Raw genomic sequence first — 14,466 nt, 5'->3', positions numbered from 1 at the left:
AAAAAAAGGAAATAAAATGAATTTAACCTAGTACAAATATTAGAACGACCAGAAACACGTTTAATATACAGCCACTAATATTTTATGCAGAAGAAATATCTTTGATATGTAATTACAATCGTTCAAAAGTCTCTGTTAGTCGATAGCATCTTAACAATTGCAGCAAACTCAGGAATGTCCCTTTAATATACAGTTTAATTTGAAAAAGGTAAAATGGCCAAAACATGTTGTTAAACTGTTGGTGGTACCGGTAGGTTTTTTTTTATATATAATATTTGTGTGTGATATGTATGTATGTATGTATGTATTTTTATATTTTGAATATCTCTATTGTATGTATGTTGGGTTTTGACTTAAACATACATATATTCAATGACGCACTGGCACAGGGGATATTAAAATCCTTTATTGCCTTCACAAATTTCCTCATGCCGTTACCGAGCCCCAAACCTGTGGCACCCAATCGCCCGCAATTGTTAGGCCGAAACGCTACCAGTCAGACCAACTACGTTCCACAAAAATAGAACGATTGTTAGTCGACCATATTCGTACAGGTACTGTATACTGAATACGTGGGTATAATTAGATGCAGTAGTCAGTTCGAAAGCATACAACATACATGTACATGGGTGTAAATACAAGACATGTTTGTATATATTGTTTTCTAATAATTTAACTTAATATTTATTATGTACTTATATAGTACTATTATTGGTAGTAATACAGATGATGCCCTGCTTTACAGGTGCATTGCATATTGGCAAATGCTAACAATCTCCCAGGATTTGTTCTTTGTGCAGTTAACCTTGGTATTCTAGAGAATGTTTGTAAAATACGCGCAGGAACCAAAGTAGATTAACATGATTTCATTATTTGTCAATGATACCGCCTTTCAACTGCATGTTTTTTTTTCTTATGCATACACTTGTGATGGATATATTTTAACTCGATAAAACTTTTCAATATATATTTCCACCTTCTATTCACAATATTAGTTGTAATACAAGTAAAAATTAATGGTAATTCGTTTGAAACCATTTATAGCTGTTTAGTAATAATGCAAATTTTATAAATAAATGTTATCCAGATTTGGGCATTTTCGTTAAACTTGGGCAAAAATCAGACTACTCCCCATCCCCTATGCCCATGCAGCTGCAAAAGTCATTAACCCACAAACAGAGTCTAGGAGGTCAGCGTCATGACATATCCAGAGATAAGCTGATTTGTCCTGCTCAAATCAAAGCCTAGGAGGTCAGCGTCATGACATATCCAGAGATTAACTGATTTGTCCTAATCAAATCAAAGTCTAGGAGGTCAACGTCATGACATATCCAGAGATTAGCTGATTTGTCTTGCTCAAATCAATGTCTAGGAGGTAGGCGTCATGACATATCCAGAGATTAGCTGATTTGTTCTGCTCAAATCAAAGCCTAGGAGGTCAGCGTCATGACATATCCAGAGATTAGCTGATTTATTCTACTCAAATCAAAGTCTAGGAGGTCAGCGTCATGACATATCCAGAGATTAGCTGATTTGTCCTGCTCAAATCAAAGCCTAGCAGGTAAGCGTCATGACATATCCAGAGATTAGCTGATTTGCCCTGCTTAAATCAAAGTCTAGGAGGTCAACGTCATGACATATCCAAAGATTTTAGCTGATTTGTCCTTCTCAAATCAAAGTCTAGGAGGTCAGCGTCATGACATATCCAGAGATTAGCTGATTTGTCCTGCTCAAATCAAAGTCTAGGAGGTTGGCGTCATGACATATCCAGAGATTAGCTGATTTGTCTTGCTCAAATCAAAGTCTAGGAGGTTGGCGTCATGACATATCCAGAGATTAGCTGATTTGTCCTTCTCAAATCAAAGTCTAGGAGGTCAGCGTCATGACATATCCAGAGATTAGCTGATTTGTCCTGCTCAAATCAAAGCCTAGGAGGTCAGCGTCATAAGATATCCAAAGATTAGCTGATTTGTCCTGCTCAAATCAAAGTCTAGGAGGTAAGCGTCATGACATATCCAGAGATTAGCTGATTTGTCCTGCTCAAATCAAAGCCTAGGAGGTCAGCGTCATGACATATCCAGAGATTAGCTGATTTATTCTACTCAAATCAAAGTCTAGGAGGTCAGCGTCATGACATATCCAGAGATTAGCTGATTTGCCCTGCTCAAAACAAAGTCTAGGAGGTCAACGTCATGACATATCCAAAGATTTTAGCTGATTTGTCCTTCTCAAATCAAAGTCTAGGAGGTCAGCGTCATGACATATCCAGAGATTAGCTGATTTGTCCTGCTCAAATCAAAGTCTAGGAGGTTGGCGTCATGACATATCCAGAGATTAGCTGATTTGTCTTGCTCAAATCAAAGTCTAGGAGGTTGGCGTCATGACATATCCAGAGATTAGCTGATTTGTCCTGCTCAAATCAAAGTCTAGGAGGTCAGCGTCATGACATATCCAGAGATTAGCTGATTTGTTCTACTCAAAATTAATCAAACTCGACCTACACAGACTTATAGATATTTTTCTCATCCTATGTTTTGCGACAGAGTAGTCTGGACTCCAAGCTTGATATGCCGCCACATTGGTTTTTAATTTTACCTTTTTACAAGTACATTTTAATTACTAGTTTTACTTCAACGTTTGGTGAGGGAAATGTTTTTCATTTATGGTTATATTTGGTGTGCTATCAGTCTGAAAAACAGTAGGCTGTCGGGACCATTTACGTAGTTGCTATCTATTGGAACCGAGACTGCGAGATATTGTAGCCATGACCATTCTTACAGTACAATTATATAGATCAGCGCTTCAGTCTAATCATGTAGAACGCATTATCACCAACAATAATAACAACAACCAAAACAGTGCTGGTATTGTTTTAATAATAACCAAAACACATTAGAGTGAAAAACGGGGTAAGCTAAAAGTAAAAAAAAAGAGAATCGGACAGATATTAACAACAAATTAGAATTTCCAAGTCGTATACACGTATAGCATAAAAATTTAATGATTCAAACAGTAATTGTTTGTTTTGTTGTTTTTTGTTGTTGTTGTTGTTTTTTTGTTTTTTTTGTGGGGGGTTTTCGGGGGTTAGGGGGTTGTTGTTTATTATCGATTTTTAATCTTGACCTATGGACATCAGGGTGTACAGTATCGAGACTAAATTTAAATGAAAGGATGGATGGATAGATGGATGTATGTATATGTATATGTATATATATATATATATATATATATATATGTATATATATACTGAATACGTAGGTGTAAACTATTAACCTTATAATATTCTGTTAGCTTTTGATCAATAAACTTTTAACACTTTAACCCTTGCGTTGGTCTAAGCATGTCAAGAAACATTCGGCAAAAGTTTCGAAGTTGTTGCCGTTCGGTTGACATCCTCCCCAGGAGAATGAGTCGCATGTATTGGTTAAGCTGTTGTAATAGAAGCGTGGAACTGCAGCTCTACAAGGACCAATTTTCAGTGGATCTCTACACACTGTAATAAATATAAAACACGTATTACAAGGTGACCAAACATACCTCCGAAGACCTGAAACTTATGTATTGATGTGTGCATATCTATATATTGTATGTATGTCGGGTTTCACTATAACATACATAGATATTAACGTACTGGCGCAGGGCATAATTAAAACCTTTCTGGCCTCACACATGCCGTTGTTGGGACTCGAACCTGTGGCATGTATGTGTGTGAGTATGTATGTAGGTAGGTAAGCAAGAGGAAAGGTATAGATTGATGAATATCTATATATTGTGTATTTGTCGGGTATAAATAGTATAAACATCATAAGCATGCGAGAACCCCTCCTCCCACCTCCCCCTGTTGTGCTGGAACAAATTTTCAAATTTGGGCAAAATCTATACAGATTTTCGAGCAAAATGTGCTAACCTGAGACCTTTTACCATATATTTCCATCATTATATCAGTAATCCATGTAAAAATGTGTAGTGATTTGTTTGCAACCCTGTATAGCTGTTTATCAGTAATAAATGTTGTTATTCAGATTCGTGCATTTTCGTTTAATTCGTACAAAATCCAACCTGCCCCTCTAAAGAAAAATTTAGAGCACGTACGCCTATGACAAAGATAGTTATTAAAGCACCGGTACAGGGAATAAAACACTCATTTGCCTCATAAACAGTCTTTCATGCGTTGCTAGGACTCAAATCTATGATCCCCCAAACCACAATAACCATTCCGCTATAGTGACATTCTTTAAAACGAATGCTCAAATTAATCCACAATATACGTGGGGCTTACAGACCACGCGGGTACCCCTTAACGTACAAGTATAAACGTATGTAGGCAGAGCCTCGCATAATACAATTGTTATTCCTTATGTATGACATTAACGGTACCGAAACAAACTTTGGAAATAACCTCTATATATATATATATATATATATATACTACTCAAAAGCATTTAAGGGTCAGACGATATTTTCGACATTATTTTCTGAATGTCAATTATATTAGCTAGACCATAATGTCACGCATGGTATTGTTCCATTTTGACGAAAGTGGGTCTAAGCAACCCATAAATGAATTAAAATCCACTGTCATTGACACTGTCGACCAGTTCTAATGGCGAAAACATGCTTACATTTGCACGTAAATTAGGGCGAAAGCGAAAGGTCTGCTAAGTGCCCATAACTTGCTTTTTCACAAAGCGCTTCATTTGCACGCTTTGCACGTGTATTCCATGTTCCCAATGCTGAATTTCCGTATAATTGGAGCTTGCGTTCGTGTACGGTGCACACTCCAAATTCGACAATGGTACGACTTCAACTGACTATCGAAGATCGAGGAAGGGCTATTGCTTGGCTTCAGGATGGCAATACGCAAAGAAATGTTGCTCTGAGACTTGGTGTCAGTCAGAGTGTCGTTGGCCGACTGTGGCAACGGTACCAAGCAACGAATTCTGTTTGAAATCGTCCACGTTCGGGAAGACCCCGAAGCACTACAAATAGAGAGGACCGCTACATCACCAATATGGCTCTACGTCAACGCACAACCACTACACGCCGATTACGTGACAATCTGCGGACTGCGACTGGAACTCGAGTGTCTGATCAAACCATACGCAATCGTTTGAGAGCCAATAATCTACGCTGCCGTCGCCAGGCTGTTCGACCACCACTCCTACCACGTCACAGAACGGCCAGACGTCACTGTTGCAGGCTTCATCTGCGGTGGCAACGTGTTCAGTGGGGTCGAGTGATGTTCACTGATGAGTCCAGATTTATTCTCCAGTTCAACGACGGTCGGATTCGTGTCTACAGACGTCCTGGGGAGCGCTTCGCTGACGTTAACATTAGACAACGTCACCGGTTCGGTGGTGGCAGCGTCATAGTGTGGGGCGGCATCTATATCCACCACAGGACCCCCCTCTATGTGGTGGATGGCAATCTGAATGGAATCCGCTATCTGAATGAGATTATCCGGCCGTTGGTTCTCCCAGGCCTTCAGCAGATTGGCGGCGGGGCAGTTCTGCAGGATGACAATGCCAGACCCCACACCGCGCCAGGGTGGTAACGGACTTTCTCAGACAACAAGGTATGGCCAGGATGGATTGGCCAGCATATTCGCCTGACTTGGCCCCAATAGAGTACGCCTGGGACGAATTAGGCAGGAGAGTTCGGGATAACCATGCCCCTCCGGCCAACCTTCATGATCTGGGTCGCCTTCATTTGGCAGAGTGGCAGGCCATTCCCCAAGAGTTCTTCAGACGTCTGATCAACAGCATGAGGCAACGATGTGTCGAGTGTATTCGCGCCAGGGGTGGATTCACACACTATTAAACGAATGTTCTAATGTGTAAAATCCATGTTTGACAACCTTCAACTTTGACAGCATGTCATGTGACTTTCTTGTATACAGTGACGTTTATTTGTGGTTTTTTGTAAATATGGAACAATAAATTAAATTTTTGGTGTAGTTTACATCATCAATCTAATACACTCTGAAACTTATTTGGTTATAAATTTTTGACCCTTAAATTCTTTTGAGTAGTATTTTTATTCCTAATATATGATATTGACGATACCGAAACACACGAGGGTAATAATCCCTTTATCATATAATCGCAAGTTTAATACAACGTGTTTTTGTAAAGAGTATTCGCAACTTTAATTCCAGTCAACCGTTATGCGATATTCAAATGACATAAGAATATGTGGCGCGGTTTCTTTTTGAATGGAAATGACGTCAAACGTGAAAGACGTCATTTTGGATATCCTTACATGATAATAAACTAGTGCTAAACGGTCTTTGTTTTCTGAACGCTGGACAGCTTTCAATGTAAAGTTGCTATTGAAATGTTTTTGTTTAATGAATATGAAAGAAAGAAAGAAAGAAAGAAATGTTTTATTTAATGACGCACTCAACAAATTTTATTTACGGTTATATGGCGTCAGACATAGGGTTAGGGATCACACAGATTTTGAGGGGAAACCCGCTGTCGCCACTTCATGGGCTACTCTTTCCGATTAACAGCAAGGGATCTTTTATTTGCGCTTCCCACAGGCAGAATAGCACAAACCATGGCCTTTGTTGAACCAGTTATGGATCACTGGTCGGTGCAAGTGGTTTACACCTACCCATTGAGCCTTGCGGAGCACTCACTCAGGGTTTGGAGTCGGTATCTGGATTAAAAATCCCATGTCTCGACTGGGATCCGAACCCAGTACCTACCAGCCCGTTGACCGATGGCCTAACCACGACGCCACCGAGGTCGGTTGATGAATATGAATGCGTAGGTCTATTTTGGAGTGTTACCCTAGTACGTTCGCTTAAATGTCAATAATTTGCAAAGTTATCAAATTCTTAAAGTATGTGATCTGAAAAATATCACATACCGGTACTTTGGTTGCACTGAAAATGTAAGATATTATCTATATATACTCGCGAAAAAAGTTCCTGTGCACCAAATAATTGCATATAGAATATAATTATTCTCGACAGCTTAGGGATATTAGGGATCTTTTATGTTTAGGGAGTCAACACCTAACGTCACATTAACAAATTGTCAATATCAAGAGGGTTCACATATGGATTTTACTGTATTGTTGTGATGTATGGGGTTTTGAAAAATTAGACGATATAGAAAGAGTTCATTTATCATTTCGTAAACGCATTCTTAGTGTTAAAAACAGTACCCCAAGCTTTATGATATATGGTGAGCTCGTGAGATTTCCCGTAAAATACACAATATATAGTAGAATTATTAGCTAATGGAAACGGAATATCGACTTCAAAGAGCAGAAAATGTCTGCCATTATATACAAATTTCTGTTCAGTCTGTATGAAAATGATACTTTTAAATCTAGATGGTTGTGTAAAGTGAACAATATTTTAGATCTAGCTGGTCTAATCTATATTTGGTTAAACCAATTTTATGTTAATGTCAATAGAAAATGTTTAGCACAAAAAATTTAAAGAATTTATCGCGATATGTATATACAGGAATGGAACAGTTCTCTAGAAAACTCACCAAAAGGTATCATTTATAGATTATTTAAAAATGAACATTCATATGAACCATACCTAGACATACTCCCTTTGAAACGAAGAATTGTATTTACCAGATTTAGACTTGCTAACCACAGACTACCCATTGAAATAGGAAGATGCGACTCATTTACCAAAGGAAGAAAGATTATGTAATATATGTAATAGTGGTTGTATTGGTGACGAATTTCACTTCTTATTTGAATGTAAAGCACTAAATGATATTAGAGTACTATATTTATCTAATTATTATTATATACAGCCAAATGTTAAAAAAATTAATATACTTTTTAATTAGCAGAGTAAACATGTTTTAATAAAACTATGTGATTACATTAAACAAGGTTTAACAAGAATGTGATCTAGAAATGAAGATGAGTACATGTATTTACTATATTATTTATTTATTATACTTTGTTCTCCAAATGTTATCTGTATATTTTTGTAACTTGCTCACTTTGTAAATATTATATTATTATATTACCTCATGTACCATGTATATGGTCTGAGTGAATAAAGAATTGAATCATTTGGAAATGACAAGTTTAACATCCCAATACATCTCTGAGTTAAGGCCAATCAGTGGAAGAACTATACGCAACCGATTAATTGATTACAATGAATGAATGAATGAATGAATGAATGTTTAACGACACCCCAGCACGAAAAATACATCGGCTATTGGGTGTCAAACTATGGTAATGCAAATAAATAAAGTGATGATCAACATCAATATAAAAATTCAAGGTTTAAACAAAAACAGTGTAAAGAACTGTGCAAAAACACAAATATCACAGAATTTTACGGATACTGAATTTTACTCAAAACTTCAATTTTGTGCTGTATTGGCCATTCTCAAAGAGAATGTTACACCCCTGCACCACGGTGAGGTTACAGCAAATTGATTACAAAGTACGACCATGGCCGTACATTAGTGCGTGGTTCGGTTACATCGTCACCGACGGGGCACCAAGCATTGTGTAGAACATACTTTAAGTTCAGAAGACAGAAGAGGATCACTGTACTGTTAACAGATCATTAGTACATCTATGTAAAACACAATATTTTTTAATTTTAAAAGATAAGTCTCACTGATATTGTAATGATGCACATGAACTTTTTTTCCTGAGTATATATATATATATATATATATATATATATATATATATATATATATATATATATATACATGTATGTATATATGATATGATATGATATATATATATATGTGACGGTACATGCTCTTAAATTTGTTTTCGCCTGTGGCGATTTTAATTGTTTTAGAAGGCCGTGTGCAGTTTCATTGCACGTAGCTCAGGTGGGCAACATGTTACGTAATACTTCGCACGATCGGGCATTCCAATATGCACTTAGTCCAGCTGTGGAGGCCATGTGGCGAGTAGTTACGTAATACCTCTGCGAGTGCGGGTTCGACGACCGTGATTTGGCGACCAAGGCGTCAGTAAATCTGACGATCAGAGAAATTATACCGACTCTGGGAGAGGTGGAATATCAGATGATAGGGGGAGGTACCGCCTTGTACCCCCAGGCAATATTCTGATGTATAATAAATAGCTAGTTTTTAGAGATATCGAGGAGAACGAAAAGGAAGCTTCCCGGGAACGTTAGTCCGTTTGGACTTTGGTAAATATCATTTCTGCTCTGTGTATAACCTTGATGTGATTGATGTGACTTTAAATATTTTGATACTGTATTATATCAATATTCTTTAGACAGTGTCTTCGGTCATCTGACGAAGTAAATCGTAGACTTTTTGTTCTAACATTATACGAGTATTTGGTAATATAAAGCTTAGCCAGTCATCCTAGAAGACCTGGGTAAACTGTAGGTTATTGTCTTTATTGTGATAGGTACCAGTATTAATTCTGTGTTACAAGGTTACTGAATGAGTAGTTAGGGTTAATTAAAAATTAACCCGTTAGGAATAGAGCTGTAATTCCTTTATTAATTAAGTTCCCCTGGAAGCGTTTCTAAATTATCACACGTTACTGAACGAGTAGTAAGGGTTAATTAAAAATTAAACAGTTAGGAATGGTGTTGTAATTCCTTTATTAATTAACTTCTCCTGGAAGCGTTTCTCAATTATCACACATGTGGGGGTTGTGTCACGGTGAAGTGATTCGCATATTGTGTAACTAGACACCTAGAGATTAACTAATTAAGTGATCAGTTCTGGGTTGTTATTATTGCTGTTATTAATTAACTACTACGGCTGTACATTTGTCAGCGTAGATTAATACAGATTCCAAAGTGTATTGTGTTTTTGTTGTGTTTCTAGAGAACTAACGTGCTATAATAATATATACTTTATATAAGATCGTATCTCTGATCATACCTAGAGACGAGCCATACTAGGGTTTAACCGCCTGTTACAGAGAGATCTAATAGATATACAGTTAGGGGAGAGATTTGGATAATCGTGTTTATTCAGTTACGGGAATTATAGAATCCCCGTGACAATATATATATATATATATATATATATACAACAGTGAAATGAACACATCTGAAGATCCTCTTAAAGAAGCGAAAGCGCTAATTAATATGAAACATCATTTTCACTGTTGTTTATATGATGATTAACAACCTACCTGAATTGGACGAGACGCAGAACTGTTTACATGTTGTGCCTTTTGGGCACACCATTGCCTGCAACAAAATATATTAATGAGTTCATGATTATTATATTATGGTACATTGCTGATGATTTTCTTTAACAATAACTAATTTTCCGCTTGTTCAGTATCCTATTAGTTTGTCATATAAACATTAACTCTACTATTATAGGACATCCGTAATAACCTTGTCTTTGAAAATAGTATGTTGATTACAAACCAGTATGAAGTAAGTAACAAAATAAGGTTGCTTACCAATAAGGCGATATTACCTGATGACAACAAAATAAATACTTTTTCTGGTTTAAATATATGGATAAATATATTTGGAATGCATTTCGATATTCAGATACTACAAAATATTACGATATCCAGAAAGGCATTGGTTACAGAGATATTCATAATTGAAACCAGAAAGGTAAGTAAATTGTAATTTTAATAAAAGTTTGTTTTGTTTAACGACACCACTAGAGCACGTTGATTTATTAATCATCGGCTAATGGATGTCAAACATATAATCATTTTGACACAGTCATAGAGAGGAAACCTGCTATATTTTTTCATAAGTAGCAAGGGATATTTTATATGTACCATCCCACAGACAGGATACTACATATCACGGTCCTTGATATACCAGTCGTGGTGCACTGGCTGGAATGAGAAATAGCCCAATGGGCCCACCGACGTGGATCGATCCTACACCGACCGCGCATCAGGCGTGCGCTTTACCGCTGGGCTACGTCTCGCCCCAATTTTAATAACGTAAAATACTTTATTTGCCAAAAGCCTTTTAAAAGTCTACAATCTTAGAATGGTCCCTTAAAATTATTAACATGAAATAGAATTACATTTTCTAACTTAGAACATGAATTAATGTATCTTTCCTGCAGTTTTGATAATCCTATATTCAACATTGATTTTTACCTACAATAATTTCGTACAAAATATTTTACAACCACCAAATACATTTGAAATAAAATTAGTTCAAAGAGAATCTATGATATATTTATTGATATAATGCTTTACATTTCACTTTTTTTAAATTTGTTTCATTACCCAAATGTATTACATGTGATGAGGTTACTGTCTGTTCCAATGGTTACGGACTCGGTATAGTCCCTTTAAAAAGCTCTTCAACATTTGCAAAATGTTCTGCAGTGGCATTTCTCAATTGGCTATTTGAATTTTAGTATATGTCTATTAGGAGGTTGTTGCAATTGTTTGTGACATTAATACACGTCAAATACAGATACTGCGGATTTAATCAGTTAGCTCAAGACAATATTTAGAATGTACAATGAAAAATAAATAAAATAATAACAATATGATTGATGCCAATAAAAAATAGTTGTAATTTAAATTTCTACTATACTGATTTAGATTACAGATTAAAGATTAATTAGAAATACGCATGGCATTAACGAAACCTTCCATTGTTCGCATAATTATACATTTACAACAAATATTTGTTTTATTTAACTACACCACTAGAGCATAATAATTTATTAATCATCGGCTATTGGATGTCAAACATTTGGTAATCTGACGTATTATCTTTGAGAGAAAACCCCCTACATTTGTTCTGTTAGTAGCACCATTCCACAGATAGGATAGCACATACCACGACCGTAGATATGTCAGTCGTGGTGCCCTGGCTTGAACGAGAAATAGCCAAATGGGCCCACCGACGAGGATCAAAAGCACACACTTGGTTATATATGTTGGTTTGTCTGTTGTATTATATATAGTCTGGTTATAATATAATAATTACTTTCATGTTTGTTTCTACTTGCAAACAAAATGCAGCATTTTTTAAAAGTAAGATTCCTCTTGTACAACTTTATTGTTCAGATCGTCTTTAAAACGTTTGAATATATGACCATTTGTTGTAAATGAAGAGAAATACGTTTATTTTAAATATTTGTACATAGGACATGCTACTGCTACAATTATATAATTTTAATGACATGATCATTTGCATATCTCCCGCGCGTACGATATGTTTATTTACCAGCTTCGCATGGAAGACTACGAAAAGTAATGTTTGTTTGGCGACATTTTAAGCTATAGTTATCATATGATAAGTATGCCAATTTGTCTAGAGTGATGGAAGCAACCCATTGCCGAGATAAACATGAAAACAAGGAATATTTGCTTACGACACCTCAGACCATTGTAAACTACAGATATTTGGTGTGTGTGTGTGCGAGAGAGAGAGAGAGAGAGAGAGAGAGAGAGAGAGAGAGAGGAGAGAGAGAGAGAGAGAGAGAGAGAGAGAGAGAGGGGGGGGGGGGCGGCGGTGAGTGAGACTGAGGGAGGGAGATCGAGGAGTTAATAATGTAAATTAAATGAATAATATTTTGTAAAGTATGTACATTGTTAATAAACTGAAAGATGGTGTAACGTACCGGACATGCATTTGCGGCAGCTGAAATAAATAAACAGATTTGATTTATTTATTATATAATTCAAGCTGACAATTAAAATAATATTCTGTTTGTTTTAGTCCAATGTAAAAGACTAATCTGACGTGTGTGAATAAAACACTTTGATTAGGCCAACTGACGTGTATTATGTAGATCAAACTGTCGGAGATTACCACCATTTATCCAGTGATCTAGTGATGATGACAACCACAGTTCGGAAAGTATTTAAACACACAACATTACAAATAATTTTAAGCTCTGTACTGATAAACGCTACAATTGATTTGGTTAAACAGTAAGTAAAATCTGAATCATTATCATGACCTCTGTTGGTTGAAAGATGGAATCTAAATTCCAATCATGACCTCTGTTGGTTGAAACATAGAATCTGAATCATTATCGTGACTTCTGTTGAATATCATTTAACAATGGTATTTGTTGAACCATAAAATCTTAATCATTATCATGGTATTTGTTGAACCATATAATCTAAATCATTATCATAGTCTTTGTTGAACCATAAAATCTGAATCATTATCATGGTCTTTGTTGAACCATAACATATTAATCATTATCATGGTCTTTGTTGAACCATAAAATCTGAATCATTATCATAGTCTTTGTTGAACCATATAATCTGAATCATTATCATAGTCTTTGTTGAACCATAAAATCTGAATCATTATCATAGTCTTTGTTGAACCATGAAATCACAATTATTATCATATCTCTGCCGAGCCATGAAATATAAATCAGCATGACCACACTCTATCAAATCATGTCTGGAAATAAAACCTCTAGATCCATTCTCTTTAAAATATTAATTGAATGTTCTACAGCGTTCGTGACGTACAAACCTGGACTGTTTGAGCAAATCACAGCTACGCAGATGACAAAAAGAAGTCCAGTACTGTAGTACATCATGTTTTGTCTACAATATTAAATATTAAAAACTTAAACTAATAAATGTAATAAAATAATATTTTAAGTATCTTAAAACGTTTCGATGTAAAGCTAATTGATTCTTTTAAATATGCCACTTTAGTTACACATAATTCCAACTTCATATTATCCAGCTTTACAGCAGTTTAACTTTAAAACAACAACAGTTTATAAATTTACATTTTTATTCTTGTATATTTTAGTTCAATGTGTGCCTGCAATCATCTCCCAAAATATAGTAAAATGATAACTACATTAACATAATTCTTATTTTAAATGTTGTTACTACAAGGCAGAGAAATACTTTATTTAAGTCTAACCTTATGCACACACTGATAAAATGTAATATAAAATACAATAAATATGTAAGCCATTCCTTACAAGACTTATGGGAGACTATCTGTAATTTATAAAACGTTTTAATTAACGTACATATTATATAAAGAGCACACATAAAGGAATACATTAAACGAAATTAAAATATACAGGTAGATGAGCGAATTTGCCATGTCAGTTAGATTTTTCTTAAATCAGTTGTCTTGTTTTAACATTATTTTCACCTAAACAAAAGTTTGAATGTTATTTGAATGCCATGTCAGTTATGCTGGAATTGCCCTATGCCCTAACATACAAAGTTAGAAAATAAACGAAGACACTCTTACCTGGTTTTGTACAACTCAGTGTGTCAGCTGGTATCTAACGTCAGTGTTGCCTTTCTTTTATACCTGTTATACGATGAATGTAACATCATTTTAAAAAGAAACTGGCGTGCCTCAGGCAATACATAAACTGTGTTGGTAACTTCAGGCAATATTAAAGCTACACATTTCTCGTATGTGAACAACTTACATCAGAATCGCCTCTCGTGAACATATACAAAAATGACACCTCACATATTCCCATCCCCCAAATTTTTAAAATTAAAATCTTGGTT

General features: G+C 35.7%; 1 protein-coding gene across 1 annotated transcript in view; it reads right to left on the bottom strand.

Annotated features, from left to right (window-relative positions):
* The window catches only part of LOC121370103 (BPTI/Kunitz domain-containing protein-like), a 48,893-nt gene extending 34,627 nt beyond the window's left edge, over positions 1 to 14,266 (bottom strand). The window contains exons 1-3 of the mRNA XM_041495205.1: positions 14,195 to 14,266; positions 12,573 to 12,592; positions 10,141 to 10,198 (exon numbers count right to left, since the gene is read on the bottom strand). The gene's annotated coding sequence lies outside the window, so the exon portion shown is untranslated. The remainder of the gene's footprint in view (positions 1 to 10,140; positions 10,199 to 12,572; positions 12,593 to 14,194) is intronic.
* Between the last annotated feature and the right edge of the window lie 200 nt (positions 14,267 to 14,466).

The sequence above is a fragment of the Gigantopelta aegis genome, chromosome 4, assembly GCF_016097555.1.
Source record: "Gigantopelta aegis isolate Gae_Host chromosome 4, Gae_host_genome, whole genome shotgun sequence".
In the NCBI taxonomy this organism is placed as follows: Eukaryota; Metazoa; Mollusca; class Gastropoda; order Neomphalida; family Peltospiridae; genus Gigantopelta; species Gigantopelta aegis.
Note: the sequence above shows the minus strand (reverse complement) of the source record. Positions and strands in the feature narration are given on the sequence as shown.